This window comes from Cebus imitator, unplaced genomic scaffold (assembly GCF_001604975.1).
Source record: "Cebus imitator isolate Cc_AM_T3 unplaced genomic scaffold, Cebus_imitator-1.0 Scaffold265, whole genome shotgun sequence".
Lineage (NCBI taxonomy): Eukaryota > Metazoa > Chordata > Mammalia > Primates > Cebidae > Cebus > Cebus imitator.
In genome coordinates, this window is record NW_016107580.1 from 2,297,191 (window position 1) to 2,316,072 (window position 18,882).

The 18,882-nt window shown below is 37.6% G+C and overlaps 1 protein-coding gene and 1 non-coding gene across 6 annotated transcripts in view; one reads left to right on the forward strand and one right to left on the reverse strand.

Moving 5' to 3' along the window:
- STK33 (serine/threonine kinase 33) overlaps positions 1-18,882 on the forward strand; it is a 194,334-nt gene that overhangs the window by 27,678 nt on the left and 147,774 nt on the right. The gene's annotated exons all lie outside the window — the stretch shown is intronic.
- LOC119467193 lies at positions 14,639-14,769 on the reverse strand. The gene has a single exon (XR_005195725.1).

The window sequence follows — 18,882 nt, forward strand, 5'->3', positions numbered from 1 at the left end:
GAGGTTGCGGTGAGCCGAGATCGCGCCATTGCACTCCAGCCTGGGTAACAAGAGCGAAACTCCGTCTCAAAAAAAAAAACAAAAAACAAAACAAAAAAAAAAAAATTCTGTGTTTTCTTCTAGAAGTTTTTAGTTTTAGCTTTGCTTTTGTGTATATGATCCATTTCAAGTTAATATCTGTGGGGTGGTGTGAGATAGGAGTTGAAGTTCAATTTCTTTTTTCCCTTATGGATATACAGCTGTTTCAGCACCATTTGTTGAAGACTTTTCTTGTGTTGTTGAATTGCTTTGCCACCCTTGTTAAAAATCAGTTGACTTCCTTTCGTTTCCATTGATATGTCTATTCTTACACCAATACCACAGTGTCGTGATTACTGTGGCTTTATAGTGAGTCTTAAAACAAGGTAGTGTGAGTCTTCCAATTTTTCAAGATTGTTTTGGCTTTTCCGGGACCTTTGCCTTTACTGATATATGCTAGAATCACTTTGCCAATCTCAATAAACTGTGCAGCCAGGTTGAGAATTGTAGAATAGACCTTGGTAAATTCATGCCTTGTGATGTTTTTAAGAAGTCATTTTGGGGACCTTCTCCAAATAATGTTCCTTGGGAGCACTGGGCTTTATTCTGTTTGACTGTCTATGTCTTATAACTCCTAAAAAGGAAATGTATGGTAATACATACATTTCTTTAGGTCTTTGCCTAGGTACATAGTTTCCTTGTCAACTTTAGTGTCTTTGGTAGAACTGAGTTGTTACTGTTCTGTCTTAAGAATATAAATGTTGCTTTAGTACAAGAAAAATAAGAAGGTAATATAGCTCATAATCCATTAAGGTCTACCTACAAAGGATGTGTAAGAGAATAAGATTTTTTCTCTGTAGTATCAGAATTGCTCTTCCTTCTGCTGCATTACATTTCCTAGACAGTTATTAGGGAAATGTTCAGGGACACAGTTTTATGGAACTGTACTTAGTGAAGTATCAAATACTATATTAGCTTTCTTGCTTTTATATTTCCAGATAGACTCAAATTTTCAAAAAACTTCAAACAGCCTAATTTTTGCTGTTATCTTGAAATACATGCTTTAATAACACCATGCTTATTAGTGACTTTAATAGCAGAAATAATTCTATTATGTCTGATTCACATTTGTAATTATTTTTGAATTGTGGTATTACATATGTAATTCATTATCCATGATTTATGATCCCAGTTACATAAATCAGTTCTTTTTAGTCTCTTGTAGCAAATACATGTAAATGTTATGAATAATATTTTGGAGGAACTTTTATGCCATTTTAATGAGTTCATGTTTGCATTGAATAACTGAATTGCAATGTGGAGTGTTCCCAGAATAAAAAATGTGAATTACTAAAATGAGTTTGGGCACCTCAGGACTGTGATGGAAGGAACTAAGAACTGTATTTTATTTAGTGATCATATTGTTTTATGATAAAAATAAGCTATTTTGCTCAGGATGGCAATTATTTTATACTAAGGAAGTGGAATTATAGACCATCTTTCAATTTTATGCACATTCCTGTCAGCTGAAAATAATTGCTGATTTGGATTTTCCTTGGGAAAAGAAGTGGAAATTATATTATTAACTTTGTTGGGAGGCATTTTTTAGTCATTTATCAGATATATTGCTGTAGAAGCAGTTGAATGTTATTTTAGAAAAACTTCAGAATCTTGTAATATAAGCCCAATGAAAGAATAAGACAATTGTAGAAAGTGCTACATTGTATAATTCAGATAATCAGAGACTGATGACTAATTTAGTGTGTAGCTAGGGGCTAATTGTGTGTGCTGTGGATATTAAATGTAAAAGGAGTTCCAAGCCTGGAAAGATCCACATGGGCTGGAGCTGTAAGTTTGTTTTTGATTTAAAGGATAGAATCTGGTGTTCTTCATCGTGCCCACATTGGGATAATGAAAAGACTTCCCAGTATTTCCTACAAAAGGTTATCCAGGTATAGTTACATGCTTCTGATTTTCCCTGTTCTGTTTATATAGGCATAGCTCATATATTTCTGGAAATGGGAGGAATAGCTGTGTTGGTGCTATATTGATTTGTTATAGCCAATCCCTAAAGAAATGTGTTCCTGTAAAGACTCTTTTGTTTTTCTTTATATCCTCTGAAATTATGATTTTCTTCCAGCCATAATTTCTTGCAGCCACAAATAGTAATAACTAAAAATTTTATAGCACTGAAGTGTATACCACACTGTGTTCTAGATACTTTTCATATTTCGGCTCATTTGATCTTCATGATAACCCCATGTGGTAGGTAATATTCATTTTTTCATTTTACAGATGGGGAGCCAGATAAATATTACACAGCTAGAAAGTGACAGAGGTGAGCTGTGAACCAGAGTCTCTGCTGTTAACCCTAGTCTATGCTTCCTAGCTTGAAATGACTTAAGAAGTAAATTTTATTGTAATGTTTTAAATATTGTTATTATTTTTATTAATATTATTTTTATTTTGAGATAGGGCCTTACTCTGTCGTCGAGGCTGGAGTGCAGTGGCTTGATCTTGGCTCACTGCAACCTCTACCTCCTGGGCTCAAGTAATCCTCTCTCCTCAGCCTCCCGAGTAGCTGAGACTACAGGCACATGCCACCACCCCAGCTAATTTTTTAGTATTTTCAGTAGAGGCAGGGTTTCACCATGTTGCCCAGGCTTGTCTCAAACCTTCCCATGAGCTGCCATGTCCAGCCTTAAACATTATTTAAACAAAGTCATGGGTTAGACAGTTATAACTGTATTAAAATCCTGAGAGGCTCACCCAGTAGTCTAAAAAATTTCCACTAGAGGTCAGTCTATCACTTGGCAATATAAATATTTTCTGCTTTTCTTAGAAGTGCAGAATTTCATTCACTAAATTAAAGAAGTATGCTGTGGAAGAGACTTGAGTAGCAGAATAAATTTTGAATTAGAACATAATCAAAAAGTTATCTTTATAGTAGTAGAAGCATATATGACTATTGCAAGATACAATATTGGTTCAATTGACTGTATTTGCAGAATGTAGTCAAGATATCCTGTGAGATGCCATCTGGCATAGGAAAGGCTAATGACCCTGATCTTTAGTTGTTGCCTCTAAATGAACCACACATTAAACATTAAACCAATTTTGTGTTACTAGTACTTCAGATTCTTTTTCTCGACTCATTTAATTCATTCAAGGAGTTAGAATGTACCTGGAGAGAAATGAAATAGTGAAAAGATTGAGTGTTCACTAAGAGATAACTCTGATAATTTTAAGGCAATATAGGTCAAAGATTTTTTTAAAAGTAGCCTAGGGGCTTTTATTTCTCAACTCTCAAATTTTGGAGATAACAAGGAAGTAAGATGAAACCGAGAGTATATTTAAAAGCTGCATTTTGAGGTAACTTCTTTGCTTGTAAATGCAGTCATATTTTGGAAGGATTAAATATAATTAAATAATTAACTAGAGTCTTAATTTGGAAGGATTAAATATAGTTGGAGGGTCTAGCATAGTCCTGAGTATAAAGTTATTAATCAGTTGACCAATGATGTTATTTATATGTAAATGATGATTTTGGCTTCTGTAGGTTAAATAAAACCTTTTAGGCAGCCTTCAAACTAACTGAAACAATCTGACTTGACTTCAGATTTGTCACACTGGAAATGAATGGCAACATGTGGAACAGGCCAGGACAAGGAGGGAAGCTACGCAGGAGGGGTGGATCCCCAGAGTTTGTAAGTTTGGATGGGTAATAAGTTAACCCAGGGGATTGTTGGTGGAGGGACAAGGAAGTCTTACAGATAGAGATAGGCAGAAGCAGACAGGATATTTGGGTTTTAGGTAAACAAGGTGCACCTAAGACCTAAGAAGTCTTCAGAGGAAGCAGAGACGAACAAATGAATGTGAAGGTGAGAGTTCATGATTTCTAACTGTACCCATCCCTTTCTGGGTACTTATTTATGTGCCAGGTACTGTGCTAAGAGCTTCATGTACATTATCTCTTTTTCTCCATATCATAATCTTGTGAAGTATGTTCTAATCCCTTTTCACAGACAAGACGACTGAGGCTGAATGAGTTTCAATAGCCTGCCTTGGGTCATACTGCTTGTAAATGACAGAACTGATATTAGAACTGAAGGCTATGACTCCAGCTATGAAACTCTGCTTTCTGATGCAGAAGTTATTTCTTTTTTTGCCCCAGTTTTATGCTGCCTGCAGTGTAGGGATGGTCATAGGCTTATATCCAATGTGAAATTAATGCCATGGGTAAACCCCAATTACAACAAAAGCAGAGAGTTATAACTTCCAGCGGGCGGGAGTTGGTATTTTTGTTAAAAATGTGAAGTTTTTTAACCTTTGACTAGAAATCACAGTGAAAAACCTGTGTTCTCCATGTAGCGCTGATTAGATGGTGGTGAATCCATCTCTTGTACTTTCACTACTTTGTTGTTTTTTTTCCTCTTTCCTAAAATCCACTAATTATCTTACTAGGTGTTCTCTCTGTTGGCTTGTCTCATAAATGACACTCCTGGAGATGCCCTCTCAAGGGCTTTCCATAATAGGAAGAGTAGTGGGCAAACCTAAAAGGAAGTTTAGGGATCACTAATTTGGTCTGTCAAGTGTACTTTTGTCACTTTATTTTTACACCTGCAGGCAGCAGTGCTTCTGAGACCTTTTAGTCCTTTAAAGATAGCTTTGATCCTAGATCTCTTTCTGCTTAGGATATGTTTTTGAAGGGATGAGGACAGAATGTCAGCTTTCTTCTCCCAAAGGCACCGGTTGTTGAATTTCCCCTGTAATCTAGGACTTTCATCATTTCCTCCGTGTTGATGGTGGTGCTAGACCTGGGGAATAGCATTTATCTTTTGTTTTTTGACCCAAACGACTGGTTAATGGTGAAAGGTCCATCAGCTAAGAATGCTTTTAATAAGGCCCTCTTTTTTGTGGTTTAGCAAGGGTCCATCTATGGTTAACTGCAACAAGTATTTCCCAAGTTCCTTCAGTCTTTTCTTCTGAAGTTGCTTGAAGGTAGATACGTAGGAAGAGTACATCCACATGTTATACAAGGGCAGGCAAATGGAAAGTTCTCTTTCTATAGCTTTTTATCTCTTGGGTGAAACTTTGATTTATTTTGACAAAATAATACAGAAGTCTTAACCTAGCAGTATAATGTAACACCAGATTCATAAGGGCCAGACTCTTCTCAGCAGAGCAGGCTCAGCAGAATTATGTAAGGCCAGAGTGCCTGCTTTCTTCCGTAAGGTTTTGGGATTAAATGTACTCATCTGTGTCTTTAATCTGTCAATGCCCAAACTCATCTCTTTCTCCTATTTGCTATTTCATAGAGAAGGAAGCCATTTGATGGGAATTTCCTAAATTCTCTACAATCAAATCTATATACCTACTTCTACCTGTTCGCATCCATCTTCCCCAGATAGCTTTCCAGCTGACCTGTCTGCTACTTTCCACTCTTGATTTTCTTACATCCTGCTTCTAAAATCATATTTTACAAACAAAAATCTGATCATGCCACTCCTATACTGAAATATTTACATTGCTTGTAGGATACAGCCTCAAACCTTTAACATACTTTATGAGACCCTGTAGATATTGCCCCTTGCCTGCCTTACCATCTTTGACTGACAGCATCGTAGCTCCTTTTTTACCCCGCAATTCAGCATTACTGATCCCTCTTAATTTCCTAAAATCTGTCAAGTTTCTTCCTGGCTCCTTTTTTTAGAATCATTCTTTACTTCCCCTGGCTAACTGATTGCTGTCTTTCAGGTCACTGCTTGTGTTACTCTTTCTGGGAAATCCCAATGTAGTCCTATCTCTCCTAATTATTAAGTTAGTTACATTAGTTTCCGGGTATTTTTATTACCAGGAAGTTCAGTGTCTCACTCTTGAGGACTCTTCCTTCACTTTGTGTATTGTGTAAGAACTGAGGGTTCCAAAGGGATAGTTTCATGTTCCACGTCGAGGATGAACTCAAAATCCGAGGAGTACAGTATAGCTGTTGCTGATAAAGACTGTTGCTGTTGAAGAATGGTCCTGCATGATCCAAAGGGACTGATTATTTGTGATGACCTGCCCAAGATGCAGAGTGTACATTTTACATTTATTTATGTACAGACTTATGCTCATACACTTAGTCATTGTTTCTCAAAGCATAATCTTGTGTCATGGTAATTAAAGGTTGGGTTAGAGTCACTCTTCCTCATGATACCCTGGGCCGGATTGAGCTTGGGACACCAACCCAGACAACTCCTGCCTAGTAAGTATTCTTTTGGTGCCATTTATATCTCTTCTTGCAAGAAGATTTTGGTCAGGGCAATGTTAGGTTTACTCCAACAGCTAACTTTGAATCCCAAGGAACACTCCTAGAAGGCCTATGGGTTTTATACCCCAAGAAAAAAGATAGTTATTGCTAGGTTGTATGCCCAAGGAAGGCCCTGTTTACCCAGATACAGGGTACTTACTTATTTTTGCAATCTATGGGAGGCAACTTAAGTGATTGTTCCCAAAATAAAAAGTGAGCTTCAAGGAGACTTTTGTCTCTCCTTGAACTGAGAAGCAACTCAGAGATTCTTTAGCTAAAATACTCTAATCCATAACTCGTGGGGATTCTAATCTCAGCTTAAACAGCTACCCCTTTACTTACTGATTGATCTGCTATTCCTGTGATTTTTAAAAATAGTAATAGTCTGTCTTCCCTATTATACTGTAAGCTCCAAGAGGGTAGGAACTATTTTTACCTTCTACATTGCTGTATCTTCAGTGCCTCCCAAAGTGCCTTGCATATAGTTAATATCCCATGCATATTTGATAAGTGAATGAATTTCAAGTTTTCCAAAGTGGAATTTTAATAGTAACTATTACTTCTAAGAATTCAGAAGATATTCAGAAAAGTAAAGCCATGTTAACCATATTCCCTTTAATGAAACTAATTCAGTATCAACAAATAGAACAAAAAGCAAAGAAAAAAAAATCCGTGAAACTAGGAATGGCTCAGTTCCTAGCCACAGACTGGTATCTAAGAGTATAATGACATATGGATAAAATTAAAAGAGGATGCTAAAATCTGTTATACACTTCAGTACAGATTTCACTGAAAGTGGGGGGCCATGAGTGCCCCATCATGTAAGGTTTTAGAGTTAGGACAGGCCATGGGAAACCCTGGAAAATCCACAAGGAATCCAGTGCAGTATCTCAAAATGGAGAGAGAGAGAAAGAGAGAGGCGAGAGAGACAAGAGGACAGTATCTTTTAATTTCTAATCTACTGTGAAGTGGAGAGGAAGAAAATAAATGACAGTGAGTTATTCAGCAGTTAACTGAATCAAATGAACAGAAATGAATAACTAATAAGTTAGCAAACCAAAACTGGTTAAACTGCTTGACTGTAAGCATGCAGAATGAAGTACGTTTAAGATTAAGAATTATTTTAGAAAACAAAAATTCAAGAAAAATACATCTGCATTCACTTAAAGAAATTGTAGGGGAACATAAAATTTAAAAAAATTGGAATTAAGGAAAGCAAAGCAATCCCTCCCTGGTGGTCAGTCATAGGATGTGAGGCTTCATAGCTGGTGGCAGCCATGTTCTGTGCCTTGTAGTTCAGAAGTTGGTCTATCTGTGATAGTGACAGCCAAGCCAACACATTGAAGCAGAAATAAGCGACAAGAGAAAAATAGCCTTAGTTGAGATAAGCAGTCCTGATGGCGTTCAAGTCTGTGGTTCCAGTTATCCCTGAGGCCCAGTTACACTACATACATTTCCTAGAGTTATATGAGGTACTACATTGTCTATCTAATAAATTCTTTTTATCTAAACTATTTCAAGTTAGGCTTATGCCATAGACTTTCAACTAAGAATTCTGTATGATATGTAGATAATACAGGCAGAGAAGATCCAACATATGTGTTATTGGTGTACCTGATATAGAGAGTAGAATAAATAGACAATAATTTCAGATATATAATGGGGAAAATACCTTCAGAGATTAAAGGAATTAGTAATCTACAGATTCAAAGAACACAGAGTTCTAAAAAAACTGAAACAGAATTATCAATATCAAGCAAGTATATCAATATCAAGTAAGATTATCAAGTAAGTAAAGTTAGTTGTGCTTCAAAATTAAAGAAAAAGAGTCCCCAAGCATCCAGGCAGAAAAAGCAAGTCACCAAAAGGGGGAGAATGAGACTGGCTTCTGACATCATGGTAATAGCCAAAGTAAGAGGCAGTTGAATAGTGTCCCTAGAATTTTGGTGGAATGTGTGTAGGCAGGGAATAGTGTGGCCCACAGATTTAATACCTGCTCAAGCTCTTACTTATGCATAAAGATAACAACCAATATTCTCAAACGTTCAAGGAAACTAGTCCCTGAAAAATTGCCTCATGAGTAAAATTAATCATCTAAGTGATAAACAAAATGAACTTGGGAATGAAGAAGCAGAAGTAGGAAAGGATTGACAGGGCATATGGAATCTATTTAAACATAGACTAAGTAAGGTCTGGATAACTGCATACTATGAAAACAGAAGAGAATGCAAAGGCTCTAAAATTAATATTGAATAAAGGGTTTATATAACAGATATAAAGAGGGGAAAGTAGAATAGGTAGAGGGTTGTAAAAGAGTATGAACTCACATTTATCTTCGTGGAGAGAGTCAGTAGATACAGCCTGTAGCTGATGAATTTGCTAGTCTGAGTTGAAATCTTGCCACTGCCACATACCAGATATGCATTCTCAAATGAGTTTAAATTTCATAAGTAGTTATAGAATCCTCATCTGTATCTTGGAGGTAATGATACTGCTCACCTACTAGGGTTGTTGTGAAGATAAATACAATAATGTATGTGAGGTGCTTAGAGCAGTACCTGGCCTGAAGAATACATTCAGTAAAAATTACCAATTCTTTATTATTATTTTAAGGCGAAAACATGGGTAGATAATTTTTAAATCTTGGGGCAGAGAAGCCCTTTCTATGCATAACTCTCAACCTAGTGACCACAAAAGAAAAGATTAATCATTTGACTTCATAAAAACTAAAAGCTTTTGCATGACAAAAATCACCATGATAAGAATCAATGAACAAATACCCAAGTGGGGGAGAATAATTGCAATGTATTTGACAGAAGAAGGATTGCTATCATTAATATTTAGGGATAACTGATAAGTCAACAGGAAAAAGATGAGGAAAAATCAATATGAACAGATATTTTTCAGAAAAAAAATTTGAGAAATACTTAGCTTCATTTATAATTAAGGAGGTAGAAATTAAAATAAGATACTACTTTTCATTTATCAAATTGGCAAAGATGAAAAAGTTAAAAAACATCTAATGATGGCATGTGGTAAAATGTACTCTGATATCCTTTCCTGAGGGCAATCTGACATCAAAATAATAAATGCTCACACATTTATCTCTGCAGTGTTACTGCTAAGAGTATATTCTACAAATATATTCATCTTAGTGTACAAAGATATATGTAAAAGGTTATTGTATATAGCATCATTTATAATAGAAACAATTTGGAAGCAACTTACTTGACTATTAATATGGGCTTGTTAAATAATTTAGAATGCTTATGTATTGGAATATTATATAGCCATTAAAACAAAAAATGTATATATATACTGATAATGAAAAAATGGTCAAGCTATAATATTTAGAAAAAGAGTAAGTTACTGAGAATAGGTATAGCATGGGCTTATTTACAACAATATATGATTTATACTTATGCTGTATATGTACAAAGAAAATTTCTAGAATGTTACACAGAACCATTGAAAATGAGTATCTCTGAGATAGCTCTGGACTCTCTCAATTTTTATTACAGCAATTATTTTCTAATTTTATAGTAATTAAAAGCAAACACACATAATCTTTTAAAAAAGTGAATATGTTGCTTTTGAAAATGGAATTTAATATTCTGGGAATAAAATTATGGGGCAGAATAGTAAAACAAAACAAGTGGGTTCAACTAATGTTTGTTCAACAAAGATTTAGGAAGCTCCTACTTTGCATGAAATACTAAACTGAGAGTTTAGCCTGTGGAACAGGTAATACTTGATAAATGCTAAAAATAGAGGTTCAGACATTTCTGCTAAAGGTTAAATGTTCTTAATTAAAACCAGATGAAATGAAGTCTGTTGGTGAACACTGTTTTTACTACATGATTGTTATGCCACCAACCTAGAAACTAGCACCAGATGCAGGAAAAAATGCTAAGGTTTGTGAATTTGGCTACACCATTTTGTTGGCTTTGTGCTTTGGTTGTCATAATATAGCTGCTGAACGTCTTGGGGATATGTGAGATAATGCTCACGATGACAGGAGAAGAGCCTGTATTCCTGAGCAAAAACTAGATTTGATCAAATGCCATATTTACCAGTGCTAATTTATGTTTTGTTGCTTTAAAGGCAGTGATTTTATGAAGAAGATTGTAGTTTCATGGAGGCATGAAGACCCCTATAATTCACATGGCCAAACCCATTTTCTAGGGTTTGGCCATGTGAATTATACCAATCTACTTGGGAATTGTGGCTGTTTTCTATTAGAGAGTCTGTGATTCTTCAAAATCTTGTGATTTCATTGAGCTCAAGACATTTGAGGAATGGGAAATAACTGCAGTATCCAGTTGGCATTAGCTGTTTGAATTTGAATACCCATACAGTTAGTTGTGCTGTTAATACTTGTTTTAAAAACATGAATTTATTGCGATACCATTGATATATTAGGAAGCAATTTGAGCATAAATGAATTTCATGTTTGCGTTATCCATGATTTTGCCAGCAAGAAACACCAGGTGAACACAGAATACTGCACACAGTTGTACTGAACCCAGCAGGAACACACAAAATGGAGACATGTACATATCTGGAATATCTACCAGCTACCTCAGTTCGCCGCAAGTTATGAGCTACACCCCCCCGCATCTGTGTCATACCTTTCCTTCTGATTTCAAATCACCTTCTTTCAAGCACCCATGATTAATTAAAAAGCTACAGTCTTTTAAATGCCTATATCTATAAGTACATTTCAGGATTTTTTTCAAGGTGAGGTGCCATATTTATGTTTCCTAACCATTTAGCATGTATAAAAATGCCATGGTTTTTATTAGGTTTCTAGTGTGTGTGTGTGTGTGTGTGTGTGTGTGTGTGTGTGTGTGTGTGTATCACTGACAAAAGTTTGAGGTTTTGTGCCCCTAACTGCATTTCCCCCATAAGCCCTTGTTTGTGCAATTTTTACATAGTATAGTGATTTATGGGAACTGAGGTATTTCCTTATAGTAAAACTGACTGTATCTCTTTGAACAAATTTATGCTGGTCTTTTTTCCTTTTCATTTTAAGTTTCTGTAGTGCATCTGATTTGCAATAGTTGAACAAACACCCCGCCCCCCAGACAAATAAATAATGGAAATCTTATTTTTCCTTTTGTTGCAGGTGACCCATTGTACCAAGTTAAACCAACTTCTCTAGTTCCTTATTGGCAGTTGGTTAGGCCTTCATGTGTCCTAGTGCATTGGGTGATTTTTCTAAGTTAAATTTTTGTGAAGGGCTGCATCTTGAGATAAGGTCCCAAATGCCTTATGTTGAACTCCTTTGGACTTCTCTAGACTTCTGTGACTTAAGGTTCACTACATTGCTAATCATCTATGTTTATTATTATATGAAGGAAGCCTTGCACCAAGTTTGTAGCGTGAAGTAAGTACATAGGTATAAACTGCATGTGATTGAAAACCAAGTATTATTTGGAAGTGAATTACCTGTTTTTAAAAAAAGCTTAGTCATCTTTTTTGAGGATTTTTGTTTACTCCAGTGATGATTTAGGTTAAAGTAAATCTTTCATTGAATGCTGAAGTTCCTTTTTGAGGTTCTAACATGATATGCAGGAATAAAGGAGTTACAAATCTATAATTGCCTTCTTTACATCTGACTGAAAATGCTTACTTGTGCCTAGATTCTGTTCCTTATTCTAGTTTACTCAGTAATTGCACTTGGAATTATTTGTGTAAAAATATGAGACACAGGAATGTATATTTTGACTTGAATATTTGCTTTAAGGTTTTCCTTGTGTAAGGACAAATTTTTATTCTGATTTTGCCACATAGGAATTCAACTTTAAGTTGAAACTTAAGACTTTGTGACTCCCTCTCTCCCTCTTTCTTTTCTCCTTTCCTTTCCTTCTCCTTCCCCTCTCCTTTCTTTTCTCTTCTTTTTTCTAGACAAGGTCCCCCTCCCTCTATTGCCTAGGATGGAGTACAGTGGTGCAGTGATGGCTCACTGCAGTCTTGACCTCCCAGGCTCAAGTGATCCTCCTACCTCAGCCTCCAAGTAGCTGGGACCACAGGCATGCACCATGATGGCCAGCTAATTTTTAAAATTTTTTTTGTAGAGATAAGGTCTCATTATATTGCCCAGGCTGGTCTTGAACTCCTGGGCTCAAGTGATCGTCCTGCTTTGGCCTCCCAAAGCACTGGGATTACAGGCATGAACCACCATGCCTGGTTTAAGATTTCTTTAATTTTCTCTTTGAAAGAAAGTATCTTAGGCAATAGTACATGCATCTGGCAAACAGGGGCATTACTATGGTGACCCTAAAATCAATTCTTCACTTATTCATTCATTCTTCATAGAACAAATATTTGTTAGGTGCCTAAAATGTGTTACATCATTTTAGGTGCTGGAGAATATAGTGATTAGCAAAAATACAGTCTTTCCTCTCACAATCTAGTGGGGGAAATGGACTTTAATTAATGACCAAAATATATACTTACAAATTGTGATAAGTGCTGTGAAGAAAGTTTGCAAGCTCCTTCGAAAGAGAAAAACAAGGGGACCCAATTTGGATAAGTGATTTAAAAAGGACCTTTCTGAAGGAGAGACATTTAAACTGAAGTCTACAGGATAAGGAGTTTACTGGAAGGGAAAGGGGGTGGAAGGATTTCCAGGCAGAGGCAAGAGGTTTTGTGATATCATTTTATAGTACTTATGACCTTTTTAGATGCTTATATAATTAGGTACTAGTCTATGAGCAAGACAGTTTATAGAGCTATGTTACTGAAAAGATGCATATAAATTACATTTTTATAAATGAATTCCTGAATTCCTGCAGGCTTACATTATACTCACTGTGCTATATCATCTGCATTTGATTGATGTTCAGTTACTTCAATTACTGCTAGATTGATCTTTCTAAAGCACAACTTTGATGATGCTTTTTTCTGCTCAGGAATCTTTACCAGCTCCCCAGTTCCCCAATAAAATCCAGACTTCTTAGCCTCATGATCAGGCCCTCCCCAGCTGACCCTAGTCTCAATATTCCACTTCAACTTTACTCCTTTCTCTGAAGTACTTTGTGTTAGCCAACATAACTTCTAGATGATCATGGTGCTTTCTTCTTTGCCTACCTTTACTTGCATTGTTTCTCTGTCGTTACAATGTTTACCTTCTTCTTAGACTTCCCAAATCCCAGGTATATATTCAGGCCCATTTCAGATGTTAACATTTGATCTCGGTGTCTTCTCTGATCACCTTGGCTGAAGTCACTTCTTTTTCTTCTGACTTCTTATGGCATTTTAATTTTTACTGTTCTTTAGGTACTTTTCCCTTCTTGCTTTTTAAAAATTTATTATTTTTAATTGACATCATAATTGTATACATTTATGGGGTAGAATGTTTTGAATGTGATGTTTTGATAAACATGCACACAGCATGGAGTTATTAAATCAACCTAATTAACATATCTATCACTTCACTTATTTTTTGTGGCAAGATAATTAAAATGTACTTTCTTTATTATTTTTATATTTATTTTATTTTGAGATGGAGTCTTCCTCTGTCGCCCACACTGGAGTGCAATGGTGCAATCTCGGCTCACTGCAACCTCTGCCTCGCAGGTTCATTCTCCCACCTCAGCCTCCCGAGTAACTGGGATTCTGGCACTCACCACCACACCCAGCTAATTTTTGTGTTTTTAGTAGCGATGGGGGTTTCACCATGTTTCCCAGGCTGTTCTTGAACTCCTGAACTCAGGCAGCCTACTCACCTTGGCCTCCCAAAGTGCTAGGATTACAGGCATGAGCCACAGTGCTTGGCCACTTTCTTAATTATTTTATTTTATTTTTTTGAGACAGAGTCTTGCTGTTGTTGCCCAGGCTGGAGTGCAGTGGCGTGATCTCTGCTTACTGCAACTTCTGCCTCCTGGGTTCCAGCAATCCTCCTGCCTCAGTCTCCGAGTAGCAGAGATTACAGATGCCTGCCACTGTACCCAGCTAATTTTTGTATCTTTAGTAGAGATAGGGTTTTGCTGTGTTGGCCAGGCTGGACTAGAACTCCTGACCTCAGGTGATCCATCTGCCTTGGCCTCCCAAAGTGCTGGGGTTACAGGCGTGAGCCACTGCGCTCGGCCTCTTAATTATTTTTAAATGTGCAATATATTATTATTGACTGTAGTTACCATGTTGTGCAGTAGAACTCAAAGCATTCCTCTTGTCTACCCTTTAACCAGGCAGCTCTCCATTCCTTCCTTTCTGTTCCTCCCAGCCTCTGGTAATCGTCATTCTACTCTCTACTTCTATGAGTTTGACTTTTTAAGATTCTACATATAAGTAAGATTGTGTGGTATTTGTCTTTTTTTCTTCAAATGCCTGAGGGAGGTAAGCAAGGCTGCCCAGCTCTCAGCAGTCCTGATGATGATTTTCAAGGGCTGTCTTGGCCTCCAGCCCTGGCTGAAGAGAAAAACAATCCCATATGTCCCTGTGGGAGAGAGATCCTCTGTCTTTCTGTGCCTCAGTCATTTTGCTTAACATAATATCCCCTAGACTTATCCACATTGTTGCAAATGACAGGACTTCCTTCTAAAAAAGGCTGAATAGTATTCCATTGTGTATATATAACACGTTTTTTATCCATTCATCTGTTGGTGGGCACCAAGGTTGTTTCCACATCTTGGCTGTTGTGAGGAATGTTGCAGTGAACATGGGCATGCAGATCTCGTTCTCACATATTGATTTTGGTTCCTCTGGATGTGTACCCAGGAGTGGGATTGCTGATGCTGAATTATATAGTAGTGATACTTTTAGATTTTTTGAGGAACCTCCATACCTGTTTTTTGTAATAGCTGTACTAATTTACATCCCCTCCAACAATATACAAGTGTTCCCTTTCTTTGCATTCCCACTAACGCTTATCTTTCATCTTTTTGATAACAGCCGTTCTAACAGGTGTGAGGTGACATCTCACAGTGATTTTAATTTTCATTTCTCTGATGACTAGTGATGTTGAACATTGTTTTCATGAACTGGTTGGCTATTTGTATGTCTTTGTAGAAATGTCCGTTCAGGTCATTCACTTTTTTTTTTTTTTTTTTTGAGACAGAATCTTGCTCTGTTGCCCAGGCTGGAATGCAGTGGTGTGATTTCAGCTCACAACCTCTGCCTTCCAGGTTCAAGCAATTCTCCTGCCTCAGCCTCCCAAAGAGGTGGGACTACAGGTGCATGCCACCACACCCAGCTAATATTTTTTATTTTTAGTAGAGACGGGGTTTCACCATGTTAGCCAGCATGGTCTCGATCTCCTGACCTTGTGATCTGCCTGCCTCGGCCTCCCAAAGTGCTGGGATTACAGTCATGAGCCACCACACACTCATTTTTTGATCAGGTTATTTGTTTTCTTGCTATTGAGTTGTTTGAGTTTCTTACATATTTTGGATATTAATCCCTTATCAGATAAATGGTTTGTAAATATGTTCTCCTTCTCTGTGAGTTGTCCCTTCACCTTGTTAAACTGTTTCTGTTGTTCTGCAGAAGTTTTTCAGGTGATGCCATCCCACTTGTTTGTTTTTGCTTTTGTTGCCTGTGCCTCTGGGATCATATCCAGAAAATCATTGCCCAGTCTAATGTCAGGGAGCTTACACCCTGTATTTTCTTCTAGTAGTTTTATAATTTCAGATCTTATATTTAAGCCTTTAATCCATTTGGAGTTGATTTTTATATATGCTATGAGATGAAGATCCAATTTAATTCTTCTGCCTGTGGAGATTCAGTTTTTCTAGCGCCATTTATTAAAAAGGTTGTCTATTTGCCACTGGGTGTTCTTGGTACCTTTGTCAAAAAATAATCAGTTGAATGTGTGGGTTTCTGGGATTTCTACCCTGTTCCATTGGTCAGTGTGTCTATCTTTATGCCAGTACCATGCTGTTTTGATTATGATAGCCTTAAAGTATATAGTCATACAGCATATAACAACATTTTGGTCAATGATGGATCACATATACAGTGGTGGTCCCATATGATTATAATGGAGTTAAAGAATTCCTGTTGCCTAGTGACATTGTAGGTGTTGTAATATTGTAAGGCAACACATTACTTAGGTGTTTGTGGTGGTGCTATTGTAAACAAACCTACTGTACATCCAGTAGTATAAAAGTGTAGGACATATACTTGTGTAAAGTACATAATACTAGGTAGTGAAAATAAGCAATCATGTTATTGGTTTATATATTTACTAGTTTATATGTCTAGTTTGTTTGTTTGTTTTTGAGACAGTCTCCCTCTGTTGCCCAGGCTAGAGTACAGTGGCTTCATCATAGCTTACTCTGCAGCCTTGAATGCCTGGATTCGAGTGATCCTCCTGCTTCAGCCTTCTGAGTAGCTGGGACTACTGGTGTGTGCCACAACCTGGCTAATTTTAATTTTTTTTTGTGTGTGTGGAGACAAGTTCTCACTGTATGGGCCAGGAAGCTCTTGAACTCCTGGGCTCAAGTGATCCTCCTGCCTTGGCCTCCCAAAGTGTTGGGATTATAGACGTGATCCATCACCCAGCCTATATTATACTCTTTGTTATTTTAGAGTCTACTCCTTTCACTTATTAAAAACAAGTTGACTGGGCATGGTGGCTCACACCTGTAATCCCAGCACTTTGGGAGGCCAAGGCAGAGGGGTCACAAGGTCAGGAGTTTGAGACCAGCCTGGCCAACATGAAACCCTGTCTCTACTGAGGATATAAAAAATTAGCCAGGCATTGTGGCGCATGCCTGTAATCCCAGCTACTCAGTAGGCTGAGGCAGGAGAATTGCTTGAACTTGAGAGGTGGAGGTTGCAGTGAGCCGAGATCACGCCATTACACTCCAGCCTGAGTGACAGGGTGAGACTCCATCTCAACAACAGTAAAAAAAAAAAAAGAAAAAGTTAACTGTTAAGCAGCCTCAGGCAGGTCCTTCAGGAGGTATCCGAAAGAAGGCATTTTTATCACAGGAGATGACAGCTCCATGCTTGTTATTGCCTCTGAAGACTTTCCAGAGGAACAAAATTTGGAGGAGGAGGACAGTGATACTGATGATCCTTATCCTGTGAAGACCTAGACTAAGGTGTGTGTATATGTCTTAGTTTTTAACAAGAGAGCTTAAAAAGTGAAAAAATAGATAAAAGAGCTGAAAAACAGAAAAAAGCTTATAGAATAAGGTATAAAGATAGAAAATATTCTTGTACAGCTGAACATTTGTTTGCATTTTAAGCTATGTGTTATTAAAAAGAAGCAAAAAGTTAAAAAAAATGTAAAAAGTTTGTAAAGTAGAAAAGTTATAGCAAGCAAGGTGATGCCAGCCAAATGGCAACATAGAGATCCTCTGGCATCACTCTCTCTACAAAATACAACTAGAAACGATTTAAAAATAAGAATACCACCTTGAATATACCAGAACTTGGAGGAGAAGCTGAGAAACTCCACAGACTCACAGAATCAAGATAAGCAATGACTGGTAAGAGAAGAGGTCATTTCAGTCTGTGCCACTTCCTTCCCCAAGCTGGCATAATGCCAGTCACAGATAATTTTTCTAGACCTATGGCTTATGGGGTGATAGGAGGGAATAGGAGGTGGACATTCATTCTCCCCACTGGTCTGGAATCTTTGCAAGAAGCCTACTCCAGATCCATTCCATAGGAAGCATTGGAAATGCCAGGAGGACATACCTTCTGGGGTGGATTGGGGGTACACAGGGGCACTGATCACAGTGACTGGTGTGCAGATCTTGGTGGATCTTTAGCTCTCCAATCAGCAGGGACACCCTGTTGAAAAGACTGGCCAGTGCCATAGTGCTGCACGGGGCACAATTCATGGAAAGGCTGGAGTACCTAGCTGCATTTTCCACAAAGCCTAGGCATTTGAATAAAGCCTTCCCCTAACCTATAAATAACTAAAAGGCTGGGGTTAGGTTCTTGTGCCCATTTAAGTTTTCCCTAGACTAGGAAACAATAACAGGGCAGCAATATAGTTCTGGGGCAAAGTTTTAGTTCTGATGCTCACTACAGGTTCTGCCCAGAATGGGAAACAATGACAAGCCTGCATTTAAGTTCTGATATGAAGAAGTAAAAGTCTAACACCACCAAAGAACACCTGCAAAAACTAGAAGAGGTGGCTTTCTCCTTCAGTGTGCAGGCATCAACATAAAGACACAAGGATTGTGAAAACTCAGGGAAATATGATAACTCCAAAAGATACTATCAGAGCTCTAGCAATGGACCCAGAAGCATTGAAGATCTATGAAATGTCTGATAAAGAATTCAAAATAAGGTGGGCATGGTGGCTTATGCCTGCAATCCCAGCATTTTGGGAGGCTGAGTTGGGCAGATCACTTGAGGTCGGGAGTTTGAGACTAGCTTGGCCAACATGGTGAAACCGTGTTTCTACTAAAAGTATAAAAATTAGCCAGGTGTGATGGTGGGCACCTGTAGTCCCAGCTACTTGGGAGGCTGAGGCAGGAGAGTTGCTTGAACCCATGAAGCGGAGGTTTGAACCCGGGAAGTGGAGGTTGCAGTGAGCTGAGATTGCACCACTGCACACCAGCCTGGGTGATAGAACAAGACTCTTTCTCAAAAAAAAAGAAAAA